This window comes from Odontesthes bonariensis, chromosome 12 (genome assembly GCF_027942865.1).
Source record: "Odontesthes bonariensis isolate fOdoBon6 chromosome 12, fOdoBon6.hap1, whole genome shotgun sequence".
In the NCBI taxonomy this organism is placed as follows: Eukaryota; Metazoa; Chordata; class Actinopteri; order Atheriniformes; family Atherinopsidae; genus Odontesthes; species Odontesthes bonariensis.
In genome coordinates, this window is record NC_134517.1 from 20,202,009 (window position 1) to 20,208,008 (window position 6,000).

Sequence of the window (6,000 nt, forward strand, 5' to 3'; positions counted from 1 at the left end):
TTGGAATTCTATTTGACAGAAAGCTTAGATAAACTGCTCAGCTTGAATGTCTGAAATGCATTGTACCCGAAAAGGAAAGATTAATCCAGTTCACCACAAAGCAGAAGCGAATTTTCTTATTTTTTTTGTGATATTTTCCCAAACTGTCTAATCTGGAGAATGAGACTAAGGGCTGTGACCCAGGGGTGCGCAACACAGCAGCAAATCATAATCAAAACAACATTTCCGAAAACATGAAAACTTCACAGAAAACAAAATTGCACATAATTTCAGAAAAGAGAACATCTCACAGATCACAGAAAACCCACAAACACTTCAGAAAACATAACATTTTTGAACCGCTTTTCAGAAAATGTCACAAGAAAGTCCGTAACGCAGCGTTAAAGACACAACACAACAGCATTTTGACAAACTATCAATCAGTAAACACGACAGATAGCAGAAAACACGGCGTTTGGGAAAACACATTTCAAAAACACAGAAGCATTTCAGAGGACATAACACCTCCAAAAAACTACAACATAACCGAAAACACAGCAATTTCAAATAAAACACAACCACATTTGCAACCTGGCCTATAAAAAATAAAAACAGAATATTTTGACCATGACCACTTAGAAGGTGGGGGGGGTGATGTTACCCTACTGACGCTGATGTAAGACATCACTCATTTGAACAGCTTTTTCCACAGTTCTTTCAGTTTTCTACTTTCTATCTCAAGTTCAGACTTAGAGTTGTTGTACATGGTTAGATTAACATGTTATATATTTATATATATATATATGTGTGTTGTTGAATATGTATGCTTTTTTCATTATGTTCCTATAGGTACACATCTTGAAAAAAATTGGGTTTGGGAAAGAAAGTTATAAACAGTTATAGGTTACACAGCTTAATACTCATTGGTTACAGCTAAGCGATATTGACTTTGCCCTATGCGAAACAATAGTGTAACAATAATTTGCGATCTTTAACTATGAGCTGCTAGAATACTACATTTTGGACATGTGGACAAATGTACCAAATAAATGTTTTCTTGTGAGGCTGTGACATCATTTAACAGCACAAATCACCAAATAAAGACGACATTTCCCAAACTTGACATAATAAAAAACAGTAACGGTAAAGTAAAACTGTAAATTGTCATTATGTTTTTTATCATTGTGCTTTGTAAAATGTTTCATATGTTTCATATGGCCAATGAAATATTGTCATTTGTTTTGTTTTTGTTGTTCCATTTTGTCCAACGTTGTCATGTTTGCACATCAGGGGCACCGAATGCCACAGAGGGGAAGAGCCAAGGCACGATCTCCCCTGCTTCTCCAGTGGTAGTCAAGGCACATGACGTGTGGAGCGCAGAGGCAATTAATGCAGGGGAGACAAAGTGTTTTGGGAGGCTGTGAATGACATTTGAGTATTGGCAAGGAGTGAAAAAAATGAATTTTTAAGTTTTTCTCATACTCCCTCCACCTTATGCGCTTGCCCAAGATGAATTGGCTTTTGAGATTTAAGAAAGTGCATGGCTGAAATACAAAGAGAGGCTCATCTATCAGCCCCTGAATAGTGAGAGAAAATCCTGTGGCTGTGTGGAAGGAGGGGGTGCTGGGAAGGGGTGCGTTGCTGGTCTCTGATTAGACCCTGGGCCAGTTCTACTCAGGGGCTTGCAGCGCAAACATCAATCCTCTCTTCTTCCACTTCAAATCCTTTGAACCATTTGAGACAATTTCTCTACTGTAAGCCCCCTTTTAAAGATTTTCTTTATCAAATGTGGCAGAATGTGTGTCAGTGAACACTTATTGCAGCTAGGTTGTTTATCATGAAAATTCCAACTTGACAGAGGCAAACTCAGGGGATCACTAATGGAGTTAGAAAAAAAAGAGAAAAAACAAAAAACTTACTTGCTGCACTTCCATCATTCTGATGCAAACTGCCCGATGTCTACTGAGTGAAGTGAAGCTGCAGATGAGGCTGTAGGAAGAAGAAGAGTGGCAGCATGTTAATCTAAACACAGAATATTAAAAATACTGATACATTTTAACAAGGCTGCTATCCTCTTAACACAAGCTCACAAAAAGATCATTACCAATTACACACAGAGCAGCATTATAGAGGGCTTTTATAATGTTTCCAGGGCGTCGAGATCTTAATTTTTGATGCCGTTTCATGTGCATCCAGAGTATAAATTGGACTACCCAGTTTGCTGAAGTGATAAGAGGTAAACACCAAAAACCAATAACTGTCAGACAAACATTAAATCAAACTGACATGTCTCTTAAAAGGTACGGCCATGAAAAATTAACTGCAGGATTTTTGAGAAGCCTTAAAATGGGGAGTTTTTTCATCCATCTCAGCTAGTGTGAGCTCCATTTTTCACACTGTGACTAGCATTAGTCTGAGTTCAGTCTGGAATACAGACCATTTGCCTGACGAACCCTTAATTCAGTACATCAACAGCAACAATGTGGATGAAAAACAAAATCCTCACTTCATACAGGATTATGAAGGTTATTTCTTTTGTCATAAGCTTTGTGACAGTCAAATTTTACCTCATGCCTCTTTTCTCATGTTTCAGCAAAGAAAGCCAAATAGGTTAGCGTGACATGGATATACTGACACGGTTTGAAATGATTACTTTGACTTCCTGTTTAACAAGATCTGAACATCCTCCCTCTGCTGATTCTGTGACCCACAAGAAGAGACTTTAAAGATTTTATGGGCTCAGTCAATCTTCGCTGTGTCCCAAGTTCAGGAAAACCGGGAGTGAATCAAGTGAAACCCCAGCAGAGTACGAATGACATTAAGTCCTTAATAGTTATTGGTGCAATATTAAAGGATTACAGCATCATGGGATCCTGCGACTGAATGAAAAAACTCTCTGTCAAATATCCTCTTTCAGATTACCACGTTACATGCTGATGTGCCTAACAGCCCCTGCGTATACCGTAAATCTCATCAAAATGTGCACGTATAGCATATCAAGGAATGCAGAGTAAAATTAGAGAGGTGAGTACTTCATTGCCCTGACACATGTAGGTCTCGAGTCACTTGGCTTTGCATGGTTTCCACGGAGCAAGCACACGAGAGTTGAGCAAAGGTACGGCAAATTTAAACATGTCAGCCAATTTCAAATGTGTGAAGCAACAGAGTGCTTCAGCAGTGCTGGCGGCTCATGGCCTTGGGCCTTGGGCTGTCTGAATCTGAAATTCACAGTTCAGAGCACACCCGGAGATGGAGCCGTAGAATCCTTGATGCCCCGCACAATGAGGCCATTTCATACTAGATCACGGTGCTCTCTTGCTGGTGTTGATGGGAGAGGAAAAGCATTTTGACAGGCCAATGAAGAATTTATTTGAAATGTCTTTTGGTGTTGAGAAAATTTGCGTGCTCCTCGGAAATCTACAAGTGACAGCATCAGAGAGTACACAGATATAAGTTTATACAAATATCGGTCCAGCCTGGGTTGACCCCTTTATCCACATGACTGAAGACCTCTCTCTCTCTCTCTCTCTCTATATATATATATATATATATATATATAAATAAATAATTATGTAATTAAAAATATACATGCATATATATATATATATATATATATATATTTGTACATTGTGTGTCTCTGTGTGTCTGAGCTGTCAGTTTGATTCAGCACATCACTGCTGACAGCGTGTCCACATCACCTGACAAAATACACAGATTCAGTGGCATCTAGCTCTGCACAGCAGTTTGTATGGAAACATTCGACCAAGAGAAGAAGACAGGGAACATGAGGGAGAATTAGAGAAAGAGATGAAGCCTGACAAGAGAAATTGTATTGGTTGACGTACAGGTGTGCAGGAGTACCGTGTGGCTCTTTACGGGTGTTGGTTTTCCTTACTCTTATTTAAAGCTGCAGTCTGCAACTCTTTTTCAAGCATAATGCCTGGAACTGTCCGGGGATTCTGAAAGTAGTACATTAAATACCCCAATACAAAAAAAAATGAGTTCTCTAGGTCCCCTATATGTCCCGCTAGGTCCCTCCAAAGCCAGCAGGTTTGTTTACAAAATTGCAGACCGGACCGGTAAAAGGTAACCAATCAGGTTATGAGCTGGGCTCTGCTGCCTGTCAATCACCGATTGTGCACGCGCGATACAAGGTAAGCTCGTCCCCACGCTTATTTATCTGGACTATTGAACTTCATTACGGGCTAGTCTACTTACTGTGTCTTCCATGATCGCAAATGACAGGTGAGTTGATGAATGAGGAGTCGTGTAGGCGCATCTGGCGTGCACGTAGACGTGCACGAGTTCTCATGTGTTTTGATGGGGCGGGACAGGAATTTGAATAACTTTTTATTTTTCGGTTAAAAAATAAGCATTTCTTGCATTTTGCGACCACGGAGGTCACCGTTTTCAACTTCAAGCGTTCTGATAGATCATGTAAACTCTTAAAATGCCAAAAATTAGGACTTTACGTATGACAACAACAAATCCTGCAGACTGCAGCTTTAAGGCTGATTCTATCTTTTGTTTTTGTTTTTCTCATCAATCTTCGAGGAAAGACCGTAAGCAACAGTTGTCTCTGGAGCTCTCAGCCTGGAGGCCAGACATTCAAGACGGGAGTCTTTCTTCAGATAAAAGGCCTCATAACAAAATGTGTCATGCTTTGGTCCAAATCGCAAAACAAATGAATTTAATAACGACAATAAAGGTTGCAATATTTAGACGTGGCAGCATTTATTTATTTTCCTCTTCTTCTTTTTTCCAATTGGCTCGTGTTCATGTCTCACGACTGACAAGTTAGTCTTATAATCCAAAAAGAAAAACTCATTTTAATTTTGGGACTGTAGTGGTGGCGAACTCAAAGGGCATTCATAGAAGACAGAAGTTTGTGTTCTATCCAGCATGTGTCTTTTTAGACTTGTCACGCTGATCTGTGGTATTAACTCTAGGTGCGGGACAAGTAGTAAATTACATCAAGTCTGCACACAAGGATGACCGCTCCTTGGGACACAGTAAAGTTTCAAGTGCATACAGTCCTCATCAGACAAATCAACACTTGGGGATGTCCCAAGTACATCTTCAAATTGGTCAACTGACAATCAGGTGATCTGTAAAAATATAAACATGGCCATGTTTTATCGTCACGACGCTGCCGTCTTAAATAGTTGCTAAGGTACAAACAACAAACACAAAAACTACAAACAAAATTTTGAAAATCAACACTACTACCTAACTGAATGCATTACCTAAATCGTGACATTTATCATCCAAAGTATCACATAACTAAAACATCATTTGTAAACTATATCTGATAACTAGAGAGGAAATCTTGATCGCAAAGCTGTGCCAATGGGGAAACGTCTCCACTGATTTAAATTGAAAACCACATAACCAAAGTAATAGCGTCCCAAGAGAAAGTAATAGAAATGCTCCTCAAAAAGTTTTCCAATTTGGCTTTGGTCTCAGTTGCAGTTTTGTTCTCTTTTCTACTGCAGTGTAATCTGATGCACCAGGTGGTTTGTTACACAGAGATATTGGTGAGGTCAGCCCAGCTGCTTTTCGTGTTTTTAAAAGCAGGGGATATGTATAGTAGCCAGAATTGCTCAGAGTCTCTCCCACTTCATCAGGCGTCGTGATGAAGGTTTTCGCTTGGAGTTTTAAAATACTTCATTTCTAACCCAACTTTTGATGTTTTTCTAATCGTAACATTTTGTTGCCTGAACCTAAATGAGGAGTGTGAGAACAGAAGCTAACAAACAAACACAACAGAAAGAATGGTCTCCTACGGGACCGACAAGAAACTGAAATGACGGTGTCCATATTGCAGGAGCAAATATCTACTGTAAGTCTACTGCCAACTCCAAAACTTCCAATTTCACAATTGTTCACTGATTGATAAGGCACATAAAGGTGGGTGAACTGAATGAGAGGGTGATGATAACATGACCATGTCAACATAGCACATAGCAGGCAGTGCATTGCAGTAGTGCAGATAAGTGCAGTCTCTACTCATAACAAGCA